The sequence below is a fragment of the Mesocricetus auratus genome, unplaced genomic scaffold (genome assembly GCF_017639785.1).
Source record: "Mesocricetus auratus isolate SY011 unplaced genomic scaffold, BCM_Maur_2.0 Super-Scaffold_100010, whole genome shotgun sequence".
NCBI lineage: Eukaryota > Metazoa > Chordata > Mammalia > Rodentia > Cricetidae > Mesocricetus > Mesocricetus auratus.
Window position 1 is genome coordinate 47,932,692 of NW_024429194.1, and position 14,924 is coordinate 47,947,615.

The following is a 14,924-nucleotide window of genomic DNA, read 5'->3' on the forward strand; positions in this document are numbered from 1 at the left end:
GCAAGAGCAGAGTTGATTAGAATGACAGTTAAACTCATATTTAGAGAGACAAGGAAACCAAAAAATGTAAGGGAGAGGAGAGGAAGGGGGCAACAGTATAATAGGAGCAGAGAGTATCCTCCAAATTAGCTTGATTTGGGAGAAGGCTGTTTGGGTAGATGGGTAAGCTAGAAACACTATGTCACTTCTTTTTTTTTTTTTTTTTTTTTTGGTTTTTCAGGATCTCTCTATATTGTTTTGGAGTCTGTCCTGGAACTCTTTCTGTAGACCAGGCTGGCCTCGAGCTCACAGAGATTTGCCTGCTCTGCCTCCCGAGTGCTGGGATTAAAGGCGTGTGCCACCAACGCCCGGCCACTATGTCTTTTTATAGTTCTAACTCCTACTAGTTTTGTGTCTTGTGTCCTTAATACATGTTATTTCCTAAAGAGTTCTATCTGCAGTTTATGCTTACCTGTGTCTAAATAACTGTGTGATGTTATTCATCATATAAGATCTGATTAGGTAATTCTTAACATTTAAATAAAGGAATACTTTCAGGAAGTAAAAGTCTTTTCCTTACATCTAAACATTTGTGTCTGCCACTTACATAATTCCCTCAGTGCTGTTCTTCAGAGCTGTCTTAGGTTTGGATTTGGATATTGGCCAAATAAAGTAATTGTCTGAAATTCCCTGTAGTTAAACAAAATACTGGGTCAAGGAGATATGGTACGAAGAAATATTAAAGGGAAAATACAGGAAGCTGGAAAACAGCTTAATAATTACAAACACTGCTTTCCATTCAGTTCCCAGTGCCCATATAAGGTGGTTCACAACTGCCTGCAAATCCAGCTCCAGGGTATCTTATTTGTTCTTTTAGCCACACACCCATATATGCATACATAAATAAAAATAATAAATTTTGAAAAAAGAGTATGTGAGAGTGTAGGTAATAAGGACTTACAGTTTTAACATGGTAAAATGACAATAAGAAACATGGTTCTAGCCAGGCTGTGGTGGCGCATCCTTTTAATCCCGGCACTCAAGAGGCAAGGCAGGAGGATCTCTGAGAGTTCAAGGCCAAGCTGGTCTACAGACTGGGTTCCAGTTATGCCCAGGGCTGTTGTACAGAGAAACCCTGTCTTGAAAAGCAATAGTAGTACTCAACCATGTTCACTCACTGTCTCCAACTCTCTATCCCTCTCCCCAGATTCTATTATTGAAAGACCCCGGCACGCTTCAGCAATTATTATCCGGGTCCCATGACTACTATGGTGATCATAGACACAACTAGGGGCAAGGGTAGTTGCCAAGGACTAGGTTTTCTAGTATTGTCATATGAAAGTTCCCAGCACGCTTCAGCAATTATTATCTGGGTCCCATGATTGCTATAGTGATCAGACACAATTGGGGGCCAGGGTAGTTGCCAAGGACTAGGTTTTCTAGTATAGATTTCAGTACCAATTGATAATGCTACTGTACCTATAACCTTTATGTCCTTTTGTATAACAAAATTTATATAGGCTTCAGAGGATCAAAAGTCATACAGCTTGGATCCACTTCTCACAGGTCAAAGAGGACTCCAGATAAGTACAGCCAGTTATCCCACCTGTCTGTTCCTGAGAATGAGATTTTCTCTCCTGGTCATGGGATTCCTGACCTTCCTGATCACTAATACTAATGGGCCTAAAGAGTTCCAATTAAATACATAAGTTTTAACTTCTGTTCCCAGTTTTAAACATGTCTTAAACAGGTTTCCACTTCTGGCAAACACATCTGAACATCAGTTGCTGACCACAGCCTGTTCCTAAAGACTGCGAGCCCTAGACTTGCTGTGAATGTGAACCAGTTCAGCTGATGTGGACAACCCCTGTCTCTTCAACACAGTCGGCCAATCAGCTGCTCCTGGATAGATACCCCATTACCTAAATTCCCTTTTTGCTTTTGACTTGCATTTCAGCCTTCTTGGGTCCCCTAACTTCGTCCCAAAGTCAGCAAGAAGTAGCATGGAAAGGAATACATCGTCTTCTTTTCCCTGGTTGAGATGCTAAGTCAAAAGAAAAAAAAATTCCCTTACATTGGGAACAGTATAATAAGAGAGGGAGACATATGTGCCACTCTCAAAGAGGAATGTTATTTTTATGCAGACAAGACTGGGGTAGTAACCAAAACTCTGGATAAACTCAAGGAGAGGCTAACTGTGTGTCAGAAAAAATTTAAATCCCAACAATACTGATATGAGGGTTGGTTTAACAAATATCCCTGGTTCGCTACACTAGTCTCTACTCTTATGGGCCTCCCAACCTTTGGGCCCTACATTCACAAACAATAATTCAAGCCTTAGTCCTAACTCAACAATACCATGCCCTCAAACATATGGAACCATAAGTAAACCTTAAGTAGAGAGGGCTGGACAATAGGTAAAAGATTCTACCTATGCACAAGAACAAGGGGGGAATGAAAGACCTCTACCCAGGACCCCCTAGGAAAAGAAAAGCAAGGCCTATATATACTCTCACATACTTGCCTAATGAAAGAAACCCAGACCAGGTGTCTCACCCTCAAAACAGGATGTCTGTGGTAGCAGTCATGGGACCCGGATAATAATTGCTGAAGCGTGCTGGGAACTTTCATATGACAATACTAGAAAACCTAGTCCTTGGCAACTACCCTTGCCCCCAGTTGTGTCTATGATCACCATGGTAGTCATGGGACCCGGATAATAATTGCTGAAGCGTGCCGGGGTCTTTCATAAAGTAATACCAGGAAACTTTGTCCGTGGGAACTACCCCTGCCCCCAAGATGAACCAATGAAATGCCTGTTACTTATGTATAAATATTGTACTCCCTACAAGCCCGGTTTGCTCTGCACCCGAGTTGCAGTAGCATCCGCAGGCGCCTGTGTACTCAATAAATCACCTCTTGCATTTGCAGCCAGTGGTCTGGCCCCGGTTCTTGGGCAGAGGGTTTGGTTCAGTGCCCGGCGCTTTGATGCCGAGGTCTTTCATTATCTGGCTACATCCTCACCAACACTAAGAGCCCTTTCGGTTTTATGAAGAGTTTATGCTGGGTGCTTGCTGGCCATGTTGGTGAATACCTGTGATCTCATCACTTAGTATATAAGGCAGGAGGATCAAGGAGTATAAGGCCAGCCTTGGGTACACAGTGAGGTCAAGGTCAGCCTAGGCAATATTTAGTTTTGAGGAAGGACTTTTATCCCAAACTGGACTGAAATTTACTCTGTATTCCAGACTGGCTTCAAACTACCAATCCTGCCTCAACCTTCCAAGTGCATACTCTCTAGCAGGGGAAGTTCTACTTATGGAAGTAGAGGAATAGATCATTGTTTTGGATTTATTCTGCTCTGACTAACTAGAAGAAGTGGGGAGGAAAAGATGGAATGTGCTCTTTAAAAGGCATCTGATAGTTATTAAGGCAATGAGGATTTAGGAGAAAAATATCTCAGAGAAGAAAAACAACCCAGTGTTGTAGTTCAAATACAGTTGTCCTCGGCCGGGCGTTGGTGGTGCACGCCTTTAATCCCAGCACTCGGGAGGCAGAGGCAGGTGGATCTCTGTGAGTTCGAGGCCAGCCTGGTCTACAAGAGCTAGTTCCAGGACAGCCTCCAAAGCCACAGAGAAACCCTGTCTCGAAAAACCAAAAACCAAAAAAAAAAAAAAAAAAGAAAAAAGAAAGAAAGAAAGAAAGAAAAAAAGTACAGATGTAATCCCATCCATGCTATTTAGAGTAAGGCTTTTGGGAAGTGGTTAGATTAGATAAGGGGTAACCTCCAAACTGGACCCTGGTGACTTTCTAAGGGGAAGGATAGAAACCTCACAGAAGAAGCTGCACAAATGGTCCAGACAAAATGGTAACTTAACCAAGAGAACCCCTGCAAGAGCTTGTGCTGTGATGCTTGGATCTCTAACCTCCAAACCTGTGGTTTTTTGTTTGTTTGTTTGGTTTTGTTTTGTTTTGTTTGTTTTTCAGGGCAGGGTTTCTCTGTGGCTTTGGAGCCTGTCCTGCAACTAGCTCTTGTAGACCAGGCTGGTCTTGAACTCATAGAGATCCACCTGCCTCTGCCTCCCGAGTGCTGGGATTAAAGGCGTGTGCCACCACCACCTAGCCCCCTCCTAGTTTTATTTTAAAAGATTTTTCTTTTTTTTTTTTTTTTTGGTTTTTTGAGACAAGGTTTCTCTGTGGCTTTGGAGGCTGTCCTGGAACTCACTCTGTAGACCAGGCTGGCCTGGAACTCACAGAGATCCGCCTGCCTCTGCCTCCCGAGTGCCACCAACGCCCCGAGCTTTGCTTTGCTTTTAAGCAGCTTTTCAGGTGTCCCAGGCAGTCCTCAAACTCACTATGTAACTGAGGGAACCTTAAATTTCTGATTTTCCAGGCTGGAGAGATGGCTCAGAGGACTCAAGTTTAATATATTATTTATTTATTTTTGTTTTTTTTCAAGGCAGGGTTTCTCTATGTAGTCCTGGCTGTCCTGGAATTCACTCTGTAGACCAGGCTGGCCTCAAACACACAGAGATTTGCCTGTCCCTTGCCTCCCTGAGTTCTGGGATTAAATGTAAGAGCTACCACTGCTTGGCTTTCTTTTTTTCTTTCTTTCTTTTTTTTTTTTTTGCTTATTTTTTTTAAATGAAAACAAAAAGAAAAGAAAATGGAAAAAAATTCTGATTTGACCTCTACCTCCTAAGTAAAAGAGGCTTGGGGTATATAGCTCAGCTGACAGAGTGTTTGCATGTCATACATGAATCCTGGGCTCAATCTTTAGTACCTCATGACTGGACATGGTGGAGCACACCTGTAATCCCAGCATTGGGTGATGGAGCAGCTGAAGGTCATCCTAGATCATGTAAGGAGTAGGTTCTAAATCAGCATAGGATTCATGAGACCTCAACACAACAGAGACCATGGTTGTGGAGGTGCCCTAGCCGGTAAAGTGCTCACTGGGAAAGTGTGGGGAACTTAATCTGGATTCCAGCACCCCCATTAAAGCCAGGTGTGGCTCTCCTTGGTAACCCAGTGTTGTGGGTAGCAGAGACACAAAAGAGGATCACTGGAGTTTGCTCACCAGGGAGTCTAGCAATTGCAAGCTCCAGGTTCACTAGTAGATACTTAGGACATATTGGCTCATGCCTGCAATCGGAACAGCATTGAAAAGATAAGGCTGTAGTATCAGTTTGGATTCAAGGCCAGCTTGGGCTATGCAGGGTGTGTGAGTGTGTGTGTGTGTGTGTGTGTGTGTGTGTGTGTGTGTGTGTGTGTGTGTGTGTGTACAATTTCAGGGAGTCAAACTCAAGGCCTGTACAAGTGTTCTACCACTCAGCTACACCTAGCCACTGAGGGGCCCTTTTTTTGTTTTTGTTTGTTTGTTTTGTTTTTTCGAGACAAGGTTTCTCTGTATTGTTTTGGAGGCTGTCCTGGAACTCACTTGGTAGACCAGGCTGGCCTCGAACTCACAGAGCTCCACCTGCCTCTGCCTCACAAGTGCTGGCATTAAAGGTGTGAGCCACCAACGCCCGACTGAGGGGCCTTTATAATTCCATTTCTTTGTTTCTTTCTTTCTTTTTTTTTTCCCCCCTCTCTATGGTTATAAGTCACCAAAAGAAAGAATCAAAATATTCTGGCAAAATCAGAATTTAAACACTTGTATAAGTTGTTCAATTCTGCCCCCATTTTCTCCTCTTATGAAACACAGTTAATGCTATTACTTCAGGAGTTCAGGAGATATATGTATATGTGTGTGTGTTCATGTATATACATATGCATACATATGCCTGTCTGTGTATGTGAGTACATATAATACATGTGCAAGACTCAAAAGGCGTGCTATTCATGAAATGTGTGAATATTGTAGTTTGGATTTTAAACAGATTTATCTATTTAATGTATATGTGCCAACCTGAATAAGTTTATGTGCACCATGGACATGTAGGTGTCCACATAGGTCAAAGGGCATTAGATCCTGTGATTGTTAGCCACCTGATGTGGATGCTGGGAACTGCTTTTTCTTGCAAGAGCGGTAAGATCTCTTTTTTTCCTGGGGGGAGGTGTGTGTGTGTGTGCGTGTGTGTGTGTGTGTGTGTGTGTGTGTGTGTGTGTGTGTGTGTGTGTGTGTTTCGAGACAGGGTTTCTCTGTATTGTTTTGGAGGCTGTCCTGGAACTCGCTCTGTAGACCAGGCTGGCCTCGAACTCACAGGGATCTGCCTGCCTCTGCCTCTGCCTCCTGAGTGCTGGGATTAAAGACATGCACCACCATGAAGGCCATGCAGTTTGGATCTTAAATATCCCTCAAAGGCATATTGGTTAAAGGCTTAATCACTATAGTGGCAACTTTGGAAGGCAGTGGAAACTTTAAGAGGTTTGGTTTTAAGGAGAGATCTTTAAATTACCGGGGACGGAGTTTTCAAGAGGAAAGCAGGAACCGAGTCCCTTCTTCCTCTTTCATGTGTTTTTAGCCAAATGGTTGGTTCTACATGTGTCTATGTGCTGTGCTACCTTAGCTCAATTCAAAACGAAGGGTGCAAGTGATCATGGACTAGAACATCTGAAGCCTGTCAGTCTGGCGTGGTGGCGCACACCTTTAATCCCAGCACTCCAGAGGCAGAGGCAGGAGAATCTGTGAGTTCCAGGTCAGCCTGATATACAAAGTGAGTTCAAGGACAGCCAGGGCTGTTACACAGAGAAACCCTGTTCCAATACATACATACATACATACATACATACATATTTTTGACGGAGTTTCTTTGTGTAGTTTTGGCTCTCCTGGAACTCTCTCTGTAGAACAGGCTGGTCTCAAACATAGAGATCTGCCTGCTTCTGCCTCCCAAGTGCTGAGATTAAAGGCATGTGCCACCAAATCCTGGCTAAACCTTACCTCTTTGTAAGTTGATTATTTCAGGTGTGTGTTACAGTCACAGACAGCTAACATGAAGAGGACCTGCCATTCAGTGAATTTTAACTTTATTAACTTTGATATGCCAATGACTTCTAAACCTCTTTCTTTGTTTCCTCTCTGTCTTAGAATATGGAAATTATTAGATTGTTTTTTTTGTTTGTTTGTTTGTTTTTTTGGTTTTACGAGACAGGGTTTCTCTGTATTGTTTTGGAGGCTGGCTGTCCAGCCCGGCCTCGAACTCACAGAGATCCGCCTGCCTCTGCCTCCCGAGTGCTGGGATTAAAGGCGTGCGCCACCACCGCCCGGCTATTAGATTATTTTTTAAGTATATTGCATGCATGTATATATGTGGACCACATGTGTGTTTGTTGCCTGCCGAGGGCATCAGATCACATGGGACTGGAGTTACAGATTGTTGTGACCCACCTTGTAGGGTGCTGGGAATCATAATTGAGCCCTCTTCGAGAGCAACAGGTGTTGTTGACCTTGAGCCAACTCTCCAGTCCTATTTTATTTATTTGGTTTTTTAATAACTTTTTGTTCTTATTTTATGTACATTGGTGTTTTGCCTGTATGTATGTCTGTGTCAGATCTTGGAGTTACAGATAGTTGTTAGCTGCCATGTGGGTGCTGGGAGTTGAACGTAGGTCCTCTGAAAGAGCAGAGTGTTCTTAACCTTTGAGCCATCTCTCTAGCCCGTTTGTTTGTTTTTCGAGACAGATTTTCTCTATGTAACCCTGGTTGTTCTGGAATTCACTCGGTAGTCCAGGCTGGCCTGGAACTCAGAGATCTCCCTGCCTCTGCCTCCCAAGTGCTGGGGATTTAAGGTGTGCGCCACCGCTGACAGGTTGTTTTTATTTTTTTAAATTAATTAATTTATTATGCATACAGGGTTCTGCCTGCTTGTATGACTGCAGGCCAGAAGAGGGCACCAGATCTCAATATGAATGGTTGTGAGGCACCATGTGGTTGCTGGGAATTGAACTCAAGACCCCTGGAAGAGCAGCCAGCGCTTTTAATAGGGTCTTAGTATGTTGTCCTGGCAGGTCTGGAAGTTTCGGTGTAGACGAGGTTGACCTCAAATTCAGAGATCTTCTTGCCTTAGCCTCCAGAATACTGGTATTAAAGGTGTCCAACTCAAACCACCAGTTTACACTTCTCCCTCCCTCCCTTCCTTCCTCCCTGTTTTTGGACTATCAATGCAGCCAGCTGACAGACTGACAGGCTGCTTTCTTTAGGCTTTTGTTTGTTTGTTTTACTTCCCACAGTGAGAGCTCACTTTATCATTCTTCATGTTACCCAAACTTTTACACTTCCCCAGCACCTCTACTTCCAGCCCTGTTCCTTTCTATGCCAATTCCAAAAATTTAAAAATAGTTTAGTAGACTTTTCAGGAATTAGTTCCTACTTTCCCCACTGATGCTTTCATTTCAGAGTCCACCTCCCAAACCCATTTCCCCCACAGAGATCTGGTCCCACTCATCCCTTCCTGAGCCGTTTGTCTAGATCCGGGAAATCTCTCATGTTCCTTCTAGTCAGCAGTTCTCAAAATATGGTCTGTGTGTTGCATGAACTTTAACATTGGGTGTATAAAAGCGGTGATTCATAAAACTTTTGATATCTTAGCACGGATCAAGAGGTCAACATCAAAGCCGGGCGTTGGTGGGTCAGAAAACAGAGTTCACATTCCCTCTAGAATCCAGAGCAGGTAAGAAAACAAATTGTTGCTTAGAATATCCAGGAAACCAAAGCCTAATACATGTCTTGATTTTAGGAAATCATTTTTATTAACATTGTTTATGTATATGAGTGTTTTGCCTCTATGTAAGTCCACCATGTGTGCCCGGAACCCTCAAAGACCAGAAGAGGGTACCAGATCCCCAAAGCAGGAGTTACAGACAGGTGTGAGCTACCGTGTAAATACTGGGGCTATACAGTAGGAAGATCAGTAAGGGCCCTTGACCCTGAAGTTAGAGTTTCTGGCTTCCAGAACTGTAAGTGCTACGGTTTGTCCTGTGGATTCATGGTTAGAGGCCTGGCCTCTAATGGAACAGTACCAAAACCTTATAGAACCTTTGAGAACCAGGACTTGCTGGAAGGAAATTAGGCATAATGGTTTTGTCATTAAAATAACTTAATGTTGGCTTCAATGACAAAGGGTGGTTAAAAAAAAAACGAGCAGGTCTGCCATCTGAGTTCCTCTGGCCTCTTCTGTGACTTCCTGCTATTGTGATACCATTTGCTTGATAGTGGTGTAGCCAGAGGCCCTCAACAGAGCCAGGCCCATGTTGGTGCATTGTTCTTTTTTTTCCAGTTTTTTGAGACAGGGTTTCTCTGTGGCTTTGGAGGCTGTCCTGGAACTAGCTCTTGTAGACCAGGCTGGCCTCAAACTCACAGAGATCTGCCTGCCTCTGCCTCCTGAGTTCTGGGATCAAAGACATGCGCCACCACCGCCCGGCTGGTGCATTGCTCTTTAAACGTTCCAAACGGTGTTCTTTATGTGCTAATACAGACTGCGATATATTGTTAGAGCAACAGAAAACAGAGTAAGACAGTAGCATGGTAATACATTTGTGTTGTAAACCACGGATCATAGCATAACAGAATTGTTAGAAATTGTGCATTTCCCTGTCTCCTCCTTTGCCTTCTACCTTTCACTAATCCGTTGTAATGAAGAGAGTTCCTCCCCTAGGTTCTAGCTAATCTGCTATAGGAGAATAAAATCTATTTTGAGATTCTGCAGAGAAATTTAAAGAAGGCATGCTCCATCACACCATAACACCTGGCTACAAAGATTTTTTTTAAGATTTATTTATTTATACATGTACAGGGCTCTGCCTGCATGTCTGCCTGTAGGCCAGAAGAGGGCACCAGATCTCATTACAGATGGTTGTGAGCCATTATGTGGTTGCTGGGAACTGAACTCAGGACCTCTGGAAGAGCAGCCAGTGCTTTTAACCTCTGAGCCATCTCTCCAGCCCCAGAGCTGGCTTTTTAATAAACTTGCTTCTTTCTACCAATTCCTGCTCTTCTACCCTACCAAGTTAGTTCCTAAAATAGCAAGCATTATTGACTTCAGATTCCAGTCACAGTTCACGGTAATTTGTTAAAACCCCAACAAGAAACTTGAACATTAATTTTGTTAGGTTACAGTGCTAAATATCATTTGAGTATTCTTTGTGAAGAATTGTAGCCATTTTTACTTTGTATGGAGGCTATTCCTGGAAAAGCACATAAGATTGGGTCTGAGCTTGAGGCAGGTAGGAACTATCCTTTTGGGGAATCACACCTATTTTGTGCTTTTATAGCAGAGCTAACCAAAGCCACAAATGGGTACTTATCTGCAATCCCAAAGTTAAAAATACAACAGCTGAAAGTATATTCTCTCTCTCTCTCTCTCTCTCTCTCTTCCTGTTTTTTTTTTTTTTTCAAGACAGGGTTTCTCTGTGTTACAGCTCTGGCTGTCATGGAACTAGCTCTGTGACCAGGCTGACTTCTAACTCTGTTTGCTTCTGCCTCTCAAGTGATGGGACTAAAGCCTGTGACACCACCACCCTGTTGAAAAATGCATTCTTCTTACACAAATGCAAATAGATAGCCTTTTCAAAGGCTGCCTTGCTTAGTAGTCAGTGCTCACCAATAAACTGCCCAGACGCCGGGCGTTGGTGGCACACTCCTTTAATCCCAGCACTCGGGAGGCAGATGCAGGCGGATCACTGTGAGTTCGAGACCAGCCTGGTCTACCGAGCGAGTTCCAGGACAGCCTCCAAAGCCACAGGGAAACACTGTCTCGAAAAACCAAAAAATAAAAATAAAAAATAAAAATAAATAAACTGCCCAGACTTGAGCTCAGACATCTATTAATGACTGGACCCTTTCTACAATCTTGAACCGTTTAACCAAGATTAGCTGCTCTTATTTAACATGCTCAAGGTTCATAACACCTTTCATTCTGCAGCATAGCTATTATTCATAGATTCGTTTTTCTCGATATGGTAGAACACATCTAATTCCAGCACTTGAGAGGTGGAGGGAGGCTGAACCATCACCAGTTTGGGGACAGCCTATTTCTTTTTTTTTTTTTTTTTTTTTTTGGTTTTTCGAGACAGGGTTTCTCTGTGGCTTTGGAGGCTGTCCTGGAACTAGCTCTTGTAGACCAGGCTGGCCTCGAACTCACAGAGATCCGCCTGCCTCTGCCTCCGGAGTGCTGGGATTAAAGGCGTGCGCCACCAACGCCCGGCTACAGCCTATTTCTATTATGAAAAGACATCTCTATCAAGAATTCAACCCAGCACTCGGGAGGCAGAGACAGGTGGATCTTTATGATTCGAGACCAGCCTGGTCTATAAGAGCTAGTTCCAGGATAGTCTCCAAAGCCACAGAGAAACCCTGTCTCGAAAAACCAAAAAAAAAAAAAAAAAAAAAAAAAGAAGAATTCAAAAGTCAAAATACAAACAAGCAGCCAGGCATGGTGGTAGTTCATTTTTATCCCAATACTCAGGAGGAAGAGGCAGGCAGATCTTTGAATATACATTAGTCTACATTTGAGTTCCAGGTCAGCCAAAACTACATAGTGACAGTCTGTCTCAAAATGGAACAAAACAAAATACAAGCAAACAACCCCTGCTGAACAAACAACCTTTTAGATTTATAAAACATCACATATTAATTGTGCACAATAGACTTCACTGGAACACTTCCATATGTTTTTAATGCATTTTGAGCATATTCATCTATCTCATTTCTACTTCTTTTTCTCCTTTCCCCCGTTCCCTTTCCTGTGAATATGTTTTTACATTCTTTTAATTGTTTTAAATTACATCTATGTGTAAGTGTGCAGCCATACCTAGAGAATGGCATAGGTATGGAAGCCAGAGAAAACATGCAGGAGCAAGTTCTCTCCTTTTACCCTGTGGGCCCCAGGGCTCAAACTTAAGTTAGACTTGGAAGTCCTACTGAATTATCCAGCTGGTCTTTGAATCTGCTTTTTTGCATGGCCTTCATAATAGACTGGTGCAGTCTCAGTAATATATCTGTCCTCATAGATTTGCCTCTCTGAACATGTCATATAATAGAATCTTGTTTGTGAATTGCCTTCTTTCACTTAGCACAGTGAGTCAATGTTCATCCATATTGTGGCAGTTATGAGCACTTCATTTTTTTATAGCCCAATAATGTTCTACCATATTGGTTTTTTGTTTGTTTTTCTTTAAGGTTTTTCTTTTTCTTTTTCTTTCTTTTTTATTTTTTTGGTTTTCCGAGACAGGGTTTCTCTGTATTGTTTTGGAGGTTGTCGGTCCAGCCTGGCCTCGAACTCACAGAGATCCACCTGCCTCTGCCTCCCGAGTGCTGGGATTAAAGGCATGAGCCACCATCGCCCGGCTTTCTTTAAGGTTTTTCAAGACAGTGTTTCCCTGTGGCTTTGGAGGCTGTCCTGGAACTAGTTCTTGTAGACCAGGCTGGTCTCAAACTCACAGAGATCCGCCTTCCTCTACCTCCCGAGTTCTGGGATCAAAGGCGTGTGCCACCACCGCCCGCCCATATATTTTCTAAAAATTACATTTTATTTGTGTGTGTGCACAAGCATGTGCCAAGGCATGTGTGTATGTGGAGTTTAGAAGACAACTTGCAGACATTTGTTTTCTCCTATTACCATGTAGGTCCTAGAGATCCAACTTACATCCTCAGGGTTATTAGCAAGCAGCTTTACCCAATGAGCCATCTTACTGGTCCATATGTACATATGTCTTCAGGACGTGACAGTGCATACTTTTCTTTCTTTCTTTCTTCTTTTTTTTTTATTTTTGGAGACAGGGTTTCTCTGTGGCTTTGGAGGCTGTACCTCACTTCCTGTTTGTCTGTACAGATCTCCAGATCTCTGTGGTTAGCTAGTGGCAAGCTCCATTCTCTGACCTTCAGACAGGCTTTCTTTGTGCAATCAAGATATCACCACAGGAGGGGTATTGGAAACTTGAAATTCTAGTACTTGGAAGGCTGACACAGCAAGAGCTGAGTTCCAGGACAGCCTGGGCCAAATATAAACACCCTGCTTCCAAAAACATAATCAACAAATAAAAGTCATAAAGATTTGTTTGTGTTCTCTCCTGAGAGTTTTACTTTTAGGTCTTTGTGCTGGATAGTTTTATGTCAACTTGACATGACCTACAGTCATCTGAGAGGAGGGACCCTCAATTAAGAAAATGCCTCATGGCACACACCTTAAATCCCAGCACTCGGGAGGCAGAGGCAGGCGGATCTTTGTGAGTTCGAGGCCGGGCTGGACGACAGCCTCCAAAACAATACAGAGAAACCCTGTCTTGTAAAAACTAAAAACCAAAAAAAAAAAAAAAATGCCTCTAGCCTGGCAGTGGTGGCACATGCCTTTAATTCCATCATTCGGAAGCCAGAAGCAGGAGGATCTCTGTGAGTTAGAGACCAGCCTGATCTACAGAGTGAGTTCCAGGACAGCCTCCAAAACTAGAGAAACCCTGTGTCAAAAAAATAAAAAACAAAGCGGGGCGTTGGTGGCGCATGCCTTTAATCCCAGCACTCGGGAGGAAGAGGCAGGCGGATCTCTGTGAGTTCGAGGCCAGCCTGGTCTACAGAGCGAGTGCCAGGACAGCCTCCAAAACTACACAGAGAAACCCTGTCTCGAAAAACCAAAAAAATAAAATAAAATAAAAAACAACAACCCTGGGTGTTGGTGGCGCATGTCTTTAATCCCAGCACTCGGGAGGCAGAGGCAGGTGGATCTCTGAGTTCGAGGCCAGCCTGGTCTACAGAGCGAGTGCCAGGACAGCCTCCAAAACTACACAGAGAAACCCTGTCTCGAAAAACCAAAAAAAGAAAAAGAAAAAAGAAAAAAAAACCCCCAAAAAAACCAACAACAACAACAAAAAACCCAAAACAAAACCAAATAATCAAAAGAGAAAACGCCTCCATAAAGTCAGGTTATAAACAAACCTGTAGTGAATTTTTTGGATTAGTTATTGATGGGTGGTGCCAACCCTGGATAGGTAGTCCTAGGTTCTGTAAGAAAGCAGCTGAACATGTCATGGAGAGCATCCAGTAAGCAGCACCCTCTATGGCCTCTGCATCAGCTCCTACCTGCTAGTTCCTGCCCTGTTTGAATTTCTGTTCTGTTTTCCTTCAATGATGGACTACGATGTGGAAGTAAAAGCCAAATAAACAATTTCCTCCCCAGTTTAATTTTTGGTCAGTGTTTCATCACAGCAATAGGAACCCTAACTAATGATAATAATAAAAAGAAACCCTAACTAAGACAGTCTTACACACACACCTTTGAAACATTCCTTCTTCTGCATGTGAACGATCAGTAGTTTCATTACTAATTATATTGCTATTATTTTTTAAATGCTTAGATGTGTATGGGTGTTTTTGTCTGCATGGATGTCTATGCCATTTGTGGAGGCCTGGCCTGGTGCTGACAGAAGGTACTCTGGGACTTGAGCTACAGGTAGGTGTGGATGAGTGGGGTGGGGGGGCTGGGAATCAAACCTGAGTCCCTGGAAGAACAAGCAGTGCTCTTTGGTTGCTGGACCATCTCCAGTGGCCTCATTACTAACTGTAGAAAAGATTCTTTTACTAATGTCTTATACTGTGAAGTGTTATTGATTTAAATTGTCAGTTTTGCCTGGTGGTGTCGGCACACGCCTTGAGGGAACAAAAATTAAAATTTTTATTTTTATTTTTTTATTTTTTATTTTTTTGGTTTTTCAAGACAGGGTTTCTCTGTATTGTTTTGGAGACTGTCCTGGAACTCGCTCTGTAGACCAGGCTGGCCTCGAACTCACAGAGATCCGCCTGCCTCTGCCTCCCGAGTGCTGGGATTAAAGGCGTGCGCCACCAACGCCCGGCTCAAAAATTAAAATTAATAAAAGTTTTAAAACCTGAAAAGAGATCTGGCTGGCCAGATGAACAATAAATGGAACCTTTTGCTTTTGCATCAGAGTGTCGATTTGGGATTCCGCAAACCTGGCACAACAGCCTCTAATCCCAGCACTTGGTAGGCAGAGGC